The sequence below is a fragment of the Notolepis coatsorum genome, assembly GCF_963971535.1.
Source record: "Notolepis coatsorum genome assembly, chromosome: 12".
NCBI lineage: Eukaryota > Metazoa > Chordata > Actinopteri > Aulopiformes > Paralepididae > Notolepis > Notolepis coatsorum.
The window spans coordinates 3767362-3783036 of record NC_140176.1 but is presented as its reverse complement, the minus strand read 5'-3'; the positions used below and the strand labels follow the sequence as shown (position 1 = coordinate 3783036).

At 44.6% G+C, this 15675-nt stretch overlaps 1 protein-coding gene across 1 annotated transcript in view; it reads right to left on the bottom strand.

Moving 5' to 3' along the window:
* Positions 1 to 15202, bottom strand: part of LOC311238062 (zinc finger protein 518A) — a 40670-nt gene extending 25468 nt beyond the window's left edge. Inside the window, exons 1-2 of the mRNA XM_084326028.1 lie at positions 15121 to 15202; positions 2 to 83 (exon numbers count right to left, since the gene is read on the bottom strand). The gene's annotated coding sequence lies outside the window, so the exon portion shown is untranslated. The remainder of the gene's footprint in view (position 1; positions 84 to 15120) is intronic.
* Positions 15203 to 15675: the final 473 nt, after the last annotated feature.

The following is a 15675-nucleotide window of genomic DNA, read 5'->3' as shown; positions in this document are numbered from 1 at the left end:
CCTTTACTCTTCTGGAAGAAACTCTGTCATCAAATCTCCATCTTCTCTCTGCAGAACAGGAACTCGTGGGGTGGATCTGTAACCTGTGAAACCAAAAGCAGACCTAGGATTATAATCCCACCAGAGCCGTGCAGAGCTTTTCATACACTTCTGATATAATACAGTATTTAAGGAAGAATTCACCTTCCTCCTTTTTAGACACCGTAGCTAGCTAGCTAACGAGGGAACGGAGGTATTATGCACTCGAGTCGACTATTGCTGGAGCATTTGTTGATATCAGCAGCTATCAGTAGCTAGCCAGCTAGATACCGTTAGACAATGCCTCGTCATGTATTAAACTAAAAGTGAATAGTTGACTGGGTCATTGTTTAAACAGTAACGGTAGCTCATGGAGGTCCGATATAGACTAGAGCAGACTGCACGCATATCGCAATGGTGGCGTTTCAGGAAGTAAACAAGCCAAATGAGAGCTTCCGATTGGTCATTTGCTTTCTTTCTCATGAAACCAGTCACGTCACTCTACTGTGATTGGACCGTTGACTTGAGTGCAATGTGGGACTTGTAGTTTTTTAATGATCTCGCGGCGGAGAAAAAAAAGACGAGAGCGGCTATAATCTGTACTCGCACAAGAGTATCGTTATGAACTACACGTCTACACGCCACACGGCGGGCAGCCCTCTAAGTGTCAAGCGCCAAAGGTAAAAACTGGCGGGCGGCGGGCTTTCGTTTCGGTCCCTGGGTCTGAGGTAGTCTGGGAGGGCGTTCCACAGGCGAGGAGCAGCCCAGCAGAAGGCCTGGTCGCCGGAGCTTGGTCCTGGGGGGAAGGAGGCGGTTTGTGTTGGCGGAGCGAAGGTTACAGGTGGAGGGGTGAGGAGATATTTGAGGTACGGGGGGGGGCGTTTCCGTGGATGCACTGATGGGTCAGAAGGGATATTTTGTATCCAGTCGGGGTGGTGATGGGGAGCCAGTGAAGTGAGTGGAGGACGGCTGTGATGCTATAGATAACATTCGGCCACTAGATGTCGCACTAGAGCACCAGCATGTAATTTATCCAATCAGGTGCATTCCACGTGGGAAGTAGGGAGGGGCTACATGCACCCAACATGTAAACAACAACATGAATGTTCGACCCACAAAAACATGTTTAAAATAAATTAATTAATTCAATCTTTTTTGGGGGGGGGGGGGGGGAATACTTTTATTCCACACTTTTCTAAAAACTCTGGATGTATAATAAAAATAAAATAAATACTCTACATAATTGTACCTATATCGCCTTTAACCTCTTAACCCTTGCACTGCCACACGACAGAAGGTTAACCCTTTACTATCACACAACCGACGGCGATGCTCCATCATTAGCATCCGCGGAGCTAATGATGGAGCATCGCCGTCGGTTGTGTGATAATAAAGGGCTAACCTTCTGTATTGTCACAGTGAAACTGTGAAAGGGTTAACCGGCTGTCGTGTGGTAGTGAAAGGGTTAAAGTGCTTACAAGACCAAACATCCGACGAGTGTGATTTGACATGAAGTGACCACGTCGTGCGGTTAGGCCGGCTCCTGAGTCACCTCTGATGGCGAAGATTATTGACCACCTTTGTAGCCAATGAAATTCCGGAGCCAAGGCCATCATCCCACGCGAGGGCCGATTCAGTGCAACGACAAAGACAAAGAAGAAGAAGAAGACCAGCGAGTGCTTTGTTTTTGACTTAGCGCGTCGGAATCGATGGCAGCAGACGGCCATTTTGGATCATCATGCCGAATTAACCCTTTCACTGCCACACGACAGCCGGTTAACCCTTTTCACTGTGACAATACAGAAGGTTAGCCCTTTACTATCACACAACCGACGGCGATGCTCCATCATTAGCATCATTAGCTCCGCATTTGTGTGGCAGTGAAAGGGTTAACGCTGGTACATGCATTACAGAAACCTTTGCAAAACACGTTTTCCCTGAGATTGTTATCAACGTTGGACCTGCATCACTGAGCCTCACTGCATCACTGAGCACAGGGTGACAGTTACCATCTTCCTGGACTCGTACTTTTGAAACAGCACTGTGCAATATCACCTACTGTATACCTCAGTATATTTTTACTGTATTTATTTACTGTATATTTTATTCCATTTTTATTCTATTTTATTCTACTCTTATCTTAGGCAATTTGATTTGTTTTGTTATTCTTATCCGTGACCTGTTCCGTCTAAATGTTTAATGTTGAGCAATTTTGCAGTGTAAAATTTCCCTCTGGATAATAAAAGTATTTCTATTCTATTATTCTATTCTATACTACATAAGACTTCAGGCTATGGAACAGTTTTGTTTTCCAGATCCTACCTCTCAGCTGAGACTCAAAAACAGGCAGAGAGAGTGAGAGTGAGAGTGAGAGACAGACACACAGAGACCGGGAGACAGCGAGAGGGCAAGGTGATAAGAGATAAAACAGAGAGAGACCAGGCTACTTCTCTACTGCTGGTGTGAACAACCAGACTACTGCTCTACTGCTGGTGTGAACAACCAGACTACTGCTCTACTGCTGGTGTGAACAACCAGGCTACTGCTCTACTGCTGGTGTGAACAACCAGGCTACTGCTCTACTGCTGGTGTGAACAACCAGACTACTGCTCTACTGCTGGTGTGAACAACCAGACTACTGCTCTACTGCTGGTGTGAACAACCAGACTACTGCTCTACTGCTGGTGTGAACAACCAGACTACTGCTCTACTGCTGGTGTAAACAACCAGACTACTGCTCTACTGCTGGTGTGAACAACCAGACTACTGCTCTACTGCTGGTGTGAACAACCAGACTACTGCTCTACTGCTGGTGTGAACAACCAGACTACTGCTCTACTGCTGGTGTGAACAACCAGACTACCGCTCTACTGCTGGTGTGAACAACCAGGCTACCGCTCTACTGCTGGTGTGAACAACCAGACTACTGCTCTACTGCTGGTGTGAACAACCAGACTACTGCTCTACTGCTGGTGTGAACAACCAGGCTACTGCTCTACTGCTGGTGTGAACAACCAGGCTACTGCTCTACTGCTGGTGTGAACAACCAGACTACTGCTCTACTGCTGGTGTGAACAACCAGGCTACTGCTCTACTGCTGGTGTGAACAACCAGACTACTGCTCTACTGCTGGTGTGAACAACCAGACTACTGCTCTACTGCTGGTGTGAACAACCAGACTACTGCTCTACGGCTGGTGTGAACAACCAGACTACTGCTCTACTGCTGGTGTGAACAACCAGGCTACTGCTCTACTGCTGGTGTGAACAACCAGGCTACTGCTCTACTACTGGTGTGAACAACCAGACTACTGCTCTACTGCTGGTGTGAACAACCAGACTACTGCTCTACTGCTGGTGTGAACAACCAGACTACTGCTCTACTGCTGGTGTGAACAACCAGACTACTGCTCTACTGCTGGTGTGAACAACCAGACTACTGCTCTACTGCTGGTGTGAACAACCAGACTACTGCTCTACTGCTGGTGTGAACAACCAGACTACTGCTCTACTGCTGGTGTGAACAACCAGACTACTGCTCTACTGCTGGTGTGAACAACCAGACTACTGCTCTACTGCTGCTGTGAACAACCAGACTACTGCTCTACTGCTGGTGTGGTGCCGCTCACCTGGTCCACTCACCAGTAGATTAGTAGCCTAACAGCCATTTCCCAGACAGACAGACTGACTGACTGACACAGCTGCACTGCACTCACCATCGCGCCTGGACAAACTAAAAGGTCCCGCTCCCGCTAGGTTTTGGATTTAAATGCAGCGGGCATGAATTATTAACGTTAACTGAAGTTAGTGTTATTCTTAGAGTTGTATGACAGTAAATGGAAATACTGTAGTTAGTGATGCACCGATGTGAAAATTGTGGCCGATACCGATATTAATATTGCCGTTCTGGCCAATACCGATATTTACCGATGTCGATATCTCTGTATAGAAAACACTTTTTTATGATAATCAAATAAAGAGCTATCTTGATATCGGACCGATACCGATGTGTAAAAAAAACTGCCATATCGGCCGATATTATATCGGAGGCCGATATATCGTGCATCACTAACTGTAGTCAAAGGCCAGTTATACGAACAAAAGCCCTCCATGCACACCTCGGGACTGATCTATTATCTATTTTACGGTCTATTCTATTTGTATTATTTGTATTACTGAATGAAACTGTAAACAACTGTAAACAGAGAGGCCTATTGGGACGCTAGATCATAATGTGAAACACTGTGGTTTACCTCACCTTGCTACCTCTATCTTTTTTATGCTCGCTTATGCCTGTATCTTTTACTGTTGTGAAGCACTTTGAACTGCAGCTTCTGTATGAAAAGTGCTATACAAATAAAGTTATTATTATTATTATTATTATTATTATTATTATTATTATTATTATTATTATTATTATTATATTAGGCTACAGCAGTGGTTCTACAGTAACAGTACCAAAGTAAACCCAATAGTCTTCAGGTCTTTTTACACAAACTGCTCCCTCCCTATCGGGAAGGCATCACAACACACAGGATTAGACCTGATCTACCAGAACAGTGATCACCATCGTGAACGGTCTGGTAAACAGGAGGTTCCTGCAGGTTTCAACAAGTTAAGACTTTTTTTTTTAAATGTAACTTTACATAGAATTGAATACCTATTTTCAGGCCGTACTGGCAAACAGGTATTACGATGAAAGAAGTAACTTTATACTGATCGTTGGAGGAGTCTATGACCGTACTGCCTCCTCTGCATCCTAGGGCTGGGCGGTATGGCCAAACATTTTATTACGATCAAATGTTTCATATCGTTTGATATCGATAATTTTATTAGTATTACATTTTTTTTATTATTATTATTATTTAAACAACAGATGTATGTTTATTTTGCAGCAGGGAGGAGAGGAGAGAGGAGAAGATATGAGAGGAGAGGAGATGAGGGTAGAGGTGAGGAGAGGAGGATAGAGGAGAGGATGAGGGTAGAGGTGAGGAGAGGAGGAGAGAGGAGAGGAGATGAGGGTAGAGGTGAGGAGAGGAGAGTAGAGGTGAGGAGAGGAGAGGAGAGGAGAGGAGAGGAGAGGAGAGGAGAGGAGAGGAGAGGAGAGGAGAGGAGAGGAGAGGAGATGAGGGTAGAGGTGAGGAGAGGAGAGGAGAGGTGAGGAGAGGAGGAGAGAGGAGATGAGATGAGGGTAGAGGAGAGGAGATGAGGGTAGAGGTGAGGAGAGAAGAGGAGAGGAGAGGAGAGGAGAGGAGAGGAGAGGAGAGGAGAGGAGAGGAGAGGAGAGGAGAGGAGAGGAGAGGGGAGGGGAGGGGAGGGGAGGGGAGGGGAGGAGAGAAGAGAAGAGGAGATGAGGGTAGAGGAGAGGAGAGGAGAGGAGAGGAGATGAGAGGAGAGGAGAGGAGAGGAGAGGAGAGGAGAGGAGAGGAGAGGAGAGGAGAGGAGAGGAGAGGAGAGGAGAGGAGAGGAGAGGAGAGGAGAGGAGAGGAGAGGAGAGGAGAGGAGAGGAGAGGAGAGGAGAGGAGAGGAGAGGAGAGGAGAGGAGAGGAGAGGAGAGGAGAGGAGAGGAGAGGAGAGGAGAGAAGAGAAGAGAAGAGAAGAGAAGAGAAGAGAAGAGAAGAGAAGAGAAGAGAAGAGAAGAGAAGAGAAGAGAAGAGAAGAGAAGAGAGAGGAGAGGAGAGGAGAGGAGAGGAGAGGCAGCCCCACACCATGATACTGTCTGCCAGGAGAGGAGAGGAGAGAGGAGAGGAGAGGAGAGGAGAGGAGAGGAGAGGAGAGGAGAGGAGAGGAGAGGAGAGGAGAGGAGAGGAGAGGAGAGGCAGCCCCACACCATGATACTGTCTGCCAGGAGAGGAGAGAGGAGAGGAGAGAGGAGAGAGGAGAGAGGAGAGAGGAGAGAGGAGAGAGGAGAGAGGAGAGAGGAGAGAGGAGAGGAGAGAAGCAGCCCCACGCCACGATACTTCCACCTCCAAACTTCACTGTTGGTGTAGTCGTGTTATTGGGGTAATGTGCACTCACTGCCATTTCTCCTCCAACCATGGTGTGTTGTGTGGCAGCAAAAAAAGTTACATTTTAGTCTCATCTGACCAGAGTACATGCTACCAGTAGTTCACTGGCTTAACTAAATGTTGTTTGGAAAACTTTAAACAAGCTTCAACATGTCTTTTCTCCAGTAGTGGAGTCGTGCGGGCTGAGCGCGCACAGAGGCCATGGCGGTGGAGTGCATTGCCTATGGTCCTTTCTGTCACAGTTGTACCTGCTGCCTCCAAGTCTTTCTGGAGCTCTTTCCTAGTGGTCCTTGGCTCTTTGGCTACTCTTCATGCATGTCATAAATGTCATGATTTAGATTAGAATATGATTAGATTAGATTTTTATATCTGTATGTTGTGTATGTCATAAATGTCACTATGAATTGAAAATGGGGGACCCTGACGAAAGTCTCTCTAGTCTGCATCCCCTTAACAATTGTGTGTATTGAGCCGTACTGTATTGTACCCATTCTGCAATCTGTTCATTAAAGTTTTCAATCAATCAATTCCAAGTATCCTTCTGACTCCCTGATTTTGCGAGGAGCACCTGTGCGTGGCCGGTTGATGATGGAGTGATGTTTCTTCCACTTATGGATAATGCCCCCAATGGTGCTTACTGGAAGATTCAGAAGTTGTGAAATACGTCTTTAACAACTCCATTTTCATGATTCGCAATAATCGGTTTGAAGGTCTTGAGAGCTCGTTCACCATCATTAGATGTTTCCTGTGGCACCTTGGTAACCCTATTATGGCCCTCATCTGCACCTTGATTACATTGCCTACTTGCTCATATTAGAATAGAATAGAAGTACTTTATTTATCCCGAGGAAAATGCAGCACTACAGATCGCTCACAGTAAACATTTAGGCAGTCAAAAACCAAAACAGGTAGAGCAGGTGACGCATGCGCACTATTCTATTATGTTACGCATATATTATGAGTTAATTATATTGTTTACACTGCCTATTTTAACTTTTCTACTGTACTATAAATGTATTGCCTGTATTAGGGCTGGGCGATATGGAAAAAAATCATATCGCGATAACGATATGATAATTTTATTTTATTTCTCGATATCGATAATTATCGAATTGTTATAAGTATATAAAAAAAAAAAAAAAAAAAATTAGCAACAGATGTATGTTTATTTTGCAGCAATTATTTGTCATTGCCGCCATCTTTAGTGTTACATCCCCTCACACTCCAGTTCTCAGGCTGCAGCTGGTTTAAAAGCTAAAGTAAACCGGCTTCTCTGCTGGCTGTGGCTCCAGAGGAGTTGAACAGTTCTGGCTCTGCTCGTTTATTTTCGATCTTTTGGCGCTTTTTTGGTGGACAAACCACCGCACATGTGCACTGTGACTCGTGACTGGAGTCTAGTTCTGCTAGCACACATAGCCTACTGTGTTTCAAAATGTATTTTAAATTAGAAAGCAAACAAAATAAATGGACAAGAGAAAAAGAAATCTGAATTTGGTCAGTATTGTCATTTGGACAAGCAAAGCCATTACTTTAAGTTGCAGGCAAGAAAGACAAGTCTGTCCACCGTCTCTGGTTTTAAAACTGCCCTGTTGCAGGTAAAAAGAAAAAACGATTTTTCGATTTTTTTTTAATTTTGATATTCGATATCGATTATTAAAATATATCGCGATAATTATCGTTATCGTTATATCGCCCAGCCCTAGCCTGTATCATGTCTTATACTATTACCATGTACCTGTACCTCCCCTCGTCCACGCTGCTATGATGCCTGAATTTCCCCCATGAGGATCAATAAAGGCATATCTTATCTCATCTTAAATCAGAGAACCCTCCATAGAGGGTGAATGGGGCTCCGACTTCACGAGGTGATAAATGTTTGTGTAGCTCTCAGAGAAGTGAGGTTTATATTGTAGCGTCGCTAGAAGGTCTGAATCAGAATTTTAAAACCGCATTTGGGTTTAAGAGCCGACAAACATTTTATGGCCTCATAAAGTTTAAAATATGAAAAGTTATGACTTCGAAGTAGGGCCGGCTAGGTATCGAAGTTGTGATCATTTTGACTTATAGGGGAAACCGCTAAAACAATTGTCTGAGTTGTGTGTATTTGGGAATGGGGACAAGGCTCTGCTAATATCGTCGGACACTTTGCCTCGATCCCCTTCATGGTGAGTTTGACAAGATTCCATCTGGAAGGCGCTATAGAGTCTGTTAACACCGGTCAATGGTCTCTAACTACACACCCTCAAGACCCCTACGCTCTGCATCTTCTGGCCGCCTCAGACCTACTCCTATCAGAGCTCCGGGAGGGTCATCAAAGAGAAGTCGCCTATTCTCAGTCCTTGCCCCACAATGAATGAACTGCCCACCAATTAGGAGCCGAAACCCGTCCAATCTTTCGCTGTCGACTAAAGACGCACTTCTTCAATCACTATCTTAAAAAATTTAATTAAATTAAATAAAGTAAAAAAAACTCTAACCAAGTCAAGTCAAGAGTTTTATTTGTCACGGCATACGAGTATACAATGAAATGCGGGTGGTCTTGCCTAACTAACCTTACTGTCATGCACTTGTCCTAATAAACTAACCTACACTGTAGCACTCAACACTTTGATGAACATTGTTACTCAGCTGATAGAGTTGTGCCCTTCCTGCTGTCTTGTCGTACAGAACTTGTAAGTCGCTTTGGATAAAAGCGTTTTAGCTAAATGACTAAATGTAAAATGTGATGGTAAGGTGATCACTAGCTGTCTGAATTAGGGCTGGGCAATTAATCGAAAAAAAAATCACGATCTCGATTCATAGTCCTATGCAATCTAATTTCTAAATGACGATTTTTTTAATATAAAATAAATAAATATATATATATTTTTTTTACTTTTTACTTTACTTTTTTTTAAATGATGACGATTCTGACTAGAGTTATTTTGTTACAAGAGACTTAAGTTTAAGTATATGTTATGTTGTCTGTTTAAGAAAGTGCAATAAATTATATTATTGAAAAAATAAGAATCACGTGAGAGAATCATGATCTCAATTCTTAGAGAAAAATCGTGATTCACAGTTTAGCAAGAATGGCCCAGCCCTAGTCTGAATCCTGTTAACATGTGTTGGTAAGGTGATCACTAGCCGTCTGAATCCTGAATCCTAGCCTACGTGTTTAGGCCTAAAAAAAAATTATGGTTTGTTTCCGGTTGCCGACCGACCCTGCCGATTTAGGTGCGACCCAATATATTTTATGAGTTTAAAAAAAAATGTAATCCTTTTTTTTTTTTAATATAGTTTCATAGAAATCTTAGTCAAACCTTTAGTATTATGGATATTAAACATGCTGGCAGAGTACATGCATCCATGTTGTTGTGAACATTTTAATTAAATAAAGAAATTCCCTATCCATAGTCGCCGTGGGAAAGAATAAAATAAAAAATAAAATAAAAATAAATTCCCTACCTACCCATGGCCTTAACTTGACAACCAACAGGAAACAAACAATATTTTTTGTTATGCCTTAATGGATCGGTGATTGACAAAGGTTTGCACGCGGCAAGTGTCGCCCAGTTAATTACCAGGTGTTTACAATCTTATGGTCCCTGATCCCAAATGACAAATCTGAGGTACCGGTCCCTCCCAAATACAATGTACATTAAGGACGCACCAATATGAAAAGTTTGGCCGATACCGATTACTCTTACGAGGCGACTCAGCCACTCTGGCGTGTAAAAACAATTGGGAGCCATATTAGTGTATTATATCAGGGTAATACAGTGCGAGCATTTCACTCGCATTTGCCCTTAAAAATAGAGTTGTGCAAACCGGAAAAAATCATTTAGGAGCACAGTGTGCGAGTAATCGTCTTGCGTAGTGGGGGGCGTTCGCTTGTCATTTCATAATAGAGATGGAGCAGCGCGGACCAGCTCTGTAACAACAACTCCTCTCGAGTCACGCTGCTTCTATGTGCAACGAAAACTCTGCGAGCAGCGGTTCCAATGGTCTAACATGCTTTGCATCCTCACCATTCCTGTATACCCATGTCGCGCTAACTATCTTAACTACTGTAATGTTATCTGATAACTCCAACTAAGCTAACCTGCTACGGCTAACTACTGTAAACCACCACTGGAACGCTCAGAGGCTCTGTGTCTCTATGTGTTTGTGTGTCTCGCTCTCTCTCCCTCTCTCTACATCTCTCTCTCCTGAACCTATTTCATTCAAAGGGAAGATATTGATGGACAGTAGCTAATAGTATAGCTCAGTAGCTGTAACAGAATAATTGTATTAATTACTTTTGATACTTATTTTTATTTTATTTACTTATTTTTATTGCACATACCGTAGACACTTGATTGTATATAAATACCTGCTCTTTTATTCTGTAAATTGTTGCTTTTTTATTCCTTTATGCTGTGGAGCAGCAAACTTGAGAGTAAGAACTCCATTGTACTTGTTGCATTATGGCAAATTTATCTGAATAAAATTTTTTCCTAGATCCAGTACTCGCATGAATTACTCTAGTAGTGCTCGAGTAATTGTTGTTTAGGGAAATCAATTATTAGAATTAGAACGCATCGTAAAAAGCGGTGGGCAGCAGTGATTACAAGATATCGTCTCACACACAATCGCTTTTTTTATGTCTCGCTCCGCTGACATAACAATGCACAGCAATATACCTGATGCTTAATGCGTATCGTGTCAAAACAGTCAGTTACCATTTGTAATAATTACCTCCACTCTCGTCTGCAACAGGTCTCTACACTCATGGACTAGAACACCACGACGTGTGCGCCTAAAGTCACGCCGCCCCTTTTCCATGCAAGCCTACAGGCTACTCCACACAACACCATCCGACACTTCCAAGGCCTCCTGGGTCAGGAGGACGAGATGGAGGGACCCGTGGAGGTCAGCAGAACCATCCAGGCTGCACCTGTACATCAATGACCCTCTGGACGTCCCTCCCTGGTCAGGACTTGCCCCGGAAGCAGTGGACAACCCTCAACCGCCTAAGGACCGGCGTCGGACGCTACAGCTCCTCAATGAAGAGGCGGGGCCTCAAGGACAGTGGGGCCTCATGAGAGTGTGGAGCCCCTGTGGAACATATCACCACCAGAGTGTGGAGCCCCTGTGGAACATATCATCACCAGAGTGTGGAGCCCCTGTGGAACATATCACCACCAGAGTGTGGAGCCCCTCCCTGCACAGACTGTGGAACATATCACCACCAGAGTGTGGAGCCCCTGCACAGACCGTGGAACATATCATCACCAGAGTGTGGAGCCCCTGTGGAACATATCATCACCAGAGTGTGGAGCCCCTGTGGAACATATCATCACCAGAGTGTGGAGCCCCTGCACAGACCGTGGAACATATCATCACCAGAGTGTGGAGCCCCTCCCTGCACAGACCGTGGAACATATCATCACCAGAGTGTGGAGCCCCTGCACAGACCGTGGACCATATCATCACCAGAGTGTGGAGCCCCTGCACAGACTGTGGACCATATCATCACCAGAGTGTGGAGCCCCTGCACAGACCGTGGACCATATCATCACCAGAGTGTGGAGCCCCTGCACAGACCGTGGACCATATCATCACCAGAGTGTGGAGCCCCTGCACAGACCGTGGACCATATCATCACCAGAGTGTGGAGCCCCTGCACAGACCGTGGACCATATCATCACCAGAGTGTGGAGCCCCTCCCTGCACAGACCGTGGACCATATCATCACCAGAGTGTGGAGCCCCTCCCTGCACAGACCGTGGAACATATCATCACCAGAGTGTGGAGCCCCTCCCTGCACAGACTGTGGAACATATCACCACCAGAGTGTGGAGCCCCTGCACAGACTGTGGAACATATCACCACCAGAGTGTGGAGCCCCTCCCTGCACAGACCGTGGAACATATCACCACCAGAGTGTGGAGCCCCTCCCTGCACAGACCGTGGAACATATCACCACCAGAGTGTGGAGCCCCTCCCTGCACAGACCGTGGAACATATCACCACCAGAGTGTGGAGCCCCTGCACAGACTGTGGAACATATCACCACCAGAGTGTGGAGCCCCTGCACAGACCGTGGACCATATCACCACCAGAGTGTGGAGCCCCTCCCTGCACAGACCGTGGAACATATCACCACCAGAGTGTGGAGCCCCTGCACAGACCGTGGAACATATCACCACCAGAGTGTGGAGCCCCTGCACAGACCGTGGAACATATCATCACCAGAGTGTGGAGCCCCTCCCTGCACAGACTGTGGAACATATCATCACCTGTCGCCCCAAAACACCGGCCACCGTATGGAGAACGAGGTCTGATGGAACTGGACGATGAAACGTTGGCCCGGCTCGCCTCAACGGAGCTGCAGGTCTAAAGACACACGCCAGAAGAAGAAGAATAGAATGTCTGTAACAATAGTAATAATAATCAATTGTATTTAGAGAGAGAAGCACCTTTCTCAGACTCAAGGACACTGACTGTACAAAGAGAGAAGCTATATAAAAGAAAGGGTAAACAACATATGAATATATATATATAGGACGCAAAGGCTAGACGTTGTTGGCACAATTTGAAAATGCACAAACATGAACCGCTGTATTTATCTTTCCGATAGCGCTGAGCTCACGGTAGTCTCTCTCTCTCTCTCTCTCTCTCTCGCTCCACAGCTGACCAGTGTTGTCGTCCTGCAACAACTCACGCCTCGCTGGATTTCGGTTTCAGTGGCACAAACGAGGACTTTTGGTGATGAAAGAAAAACCGTCAGTTGAAACAGCGAGTAATCGATTACTCACGCCAATCCCTAATACAGATATATATGAAAGAAATCACTATCATGACAGTGGCCCATATATGCCGATGATATATATACCATACCGTCCTATTTTGTATAGTGGACGGCCTTCATTTTGAGCCCCGATAAGAGTGGTGTTAACTGGCGAGTGTCTTATTGCTCAATTAGACTGTGTCCATTTGCAGGGGATATGCAGTTTCCTTCACTTTTTAGGTTTTGATTCCAGGTTTTAAATAGCTGCATAATTCAACTGCCTATTAGGAGACAAAATAAAGACACCAGGGCTTGTGGATGTACAGTGAGGAGTAGAGGATGTTCCTTCAAAGGGCTGACCTGTATTAACCAATGAATAACTAGCCTTAATATTATTCCACTGGTCTGAGAACAGTCTGACTGGTGAATAACCATACATAGCCTATTCCACTGGTCTGGGAACAGTCTGACTGGTGAATAACCATACACATAGCCTATTCCACTGGTCTGGGAACAGGTCTTATTACTCAATATGACCAGAGGCTTGTTTTCTAAATTAATATCGATTCTCATTAGTTCAGCCTAATATGACAGCATCCATCCATCCCAGTGGCTCTATAAAAGATTTATTTATTTTCTTATGCATCTTTGAGCGGAAGTAGCCTATTTTGGTATTTTCTAAATACTAAAATATTGTCCTCAGAAGTCCTGTTAAAAATTATGCCTACATTATGATTTTGCAAGCAGGGCTTCAAAATGGATGTATTACAAAATACAATTATTAGCTAAACATGTATTTCAAATCACTGTCATGGAAATACTGCGTGTGTGTGTCTGTGTGTGTGTGTGTGTGTGTCTGTGTGTCTGTGTCTGTGTGTGTGTCTGTGTGTGTGTGTGTGTCTGTGTGTGCGTGTGTGTGTGTCTGTGTGTGTGTGTGTGTGTGTGTGTCTGTGTGTGTGTGTCTGTGTGTGTGTGTGTGTGTGTGTGTGTGTTCTACTCAAACAGCACGTATCAGAAGGGGCCTGTATCCTCTGATTTAGATTCAAGCAAACAGACCCGATCCCATTGGACAGAAGGCAAGGTGGCCTCTTCATTTCATACCAGGGAATGCATTAAGAGGCTCTCAATTAGACATTACGTTCAGATAACACATTAATAATCAGCTACAAATAGCTTGTGTAGCAGTGGGCATCAGCGATAATAACTATAGAGTCATCATTACACACACAGAGTGCAACCCTGTGGATCTGGGCGGCCATGTTGGGAAAAAATGGCTGCCAGGATTTTATGACTAATCTGAACGGTCCAGATGAATCCATGTAGATTAATAAAGGTCCAGGTTGTCCGCCACACACACACCGTTCCCATTATCCAAAAGCGACATTGTTGATGTTCTGAAACTAAAAGTGATCAAATTAAGATCTACAGAAAAGCAAGCCTTTGCATTATTTATATACCTGTCCACGTTGCAAAAAAAAAAGAGAAAATCACCCAATCAGATGCACAACATCATGACAGGAGTCCACAGGACACCTGGAGACACAGAAAGTAGACTATAGTCTCGCGTCCCAAACGGGATACAAGTGTCAAAGGCTTTTAGGGATTGAATTGATTGATTGAAAACTGTGCAGAATGGGTACAATACAGTACAGCTCAATACACACAATTGTTAAGGGGATGCAGACCAGAGAAAGACTTTAGTCTTGTTTACATCAGGGTCCCCCATTTTCAATTCATCATAAAATCATGGAAGAAAGTTGCCTGACAGCTAGTAGTGATGATGTCCCCAAAACACTTGTCATGTCCATGGACACAGTTAACTTCTGGCAGTGACACACACACACACACACACACACACACAGGACGTGTGCATATTGAGGCAAAGGCAGCTAAACTGATTAGTCTAAATAATCAATCAATAATTAAATGTATCATTGAACAATTATTGAATGTATCGGTACTTGTCCTAGTGATGGGCTCTATACTCCCACTGTACAGTCCACAGTCCCACAAGTTTGGGAGACTACAGCAGGACCGCCTCGCTCATTATATTATATAAACACCACAACCAGGCCGCTGGTGACGTTCAGCCGCCGCGTCCACAGAGTTTAATAAGCGCAGATTAATAACTATATTAATAACCCCCCCCCAACCAGCCGCCCACGCGATAACACAACACAACAACTTAGAGAAACTAGACACAAAACAGCGGCTTCTTTATCGCCGCCGTCCACTTTGCAAACTACGTGCCGCGGTCAACGTTCGCGGCGTTTAACGGCGAAATAGTGTTCATTTTGTTTGTAGAGACGGTGTGAGAGGATACAGTAGATAATACAGTTACCTTCCTCTCTGGTCTCCTCTTCACTCCCGAGGCTCAGCGACGGCGGCCATGACACTTCCATCCGGGTCCTGCCGCTCTGTCTGAGGGAGAGAGAGAGGGGAAGGTTAGTGTTCTTTATTTACAAAGGGACCCAAAACCAGTCATAAATTAATAACAATAATAAATCATCGAATAAAAAGTCAACAAGGTAAGAGAAAATGTTGAATAGAAAAGTTTAAAAAATAAATAAAAAAAGTAATTTAAATATCCTAATCCTAGAATTACGTTTAAATATTCTAAACCAGTGGACTGTCCATCTTGTAGCCTAATAATATTAAACAAACCGAAGTTTAGCTTCTTCTTCTTATGGGAACAGAAGAACAGCTCTCGCCATATTTCCAGTTACCTTCCTCTCTCTCTCTCTGTCTCCTCTTCACTCCAGCAGGTCAGCGGCGGCGGCCATGACACCTCCATCCGGGTCCCGCGCCGCCCCGCTCCGGTCTGAAGTGTACTATTAAAATAAACATGGCGTCGCGGGGAGACAGCGGAGGAGTAATGGAGGATTACCTGTTTTAA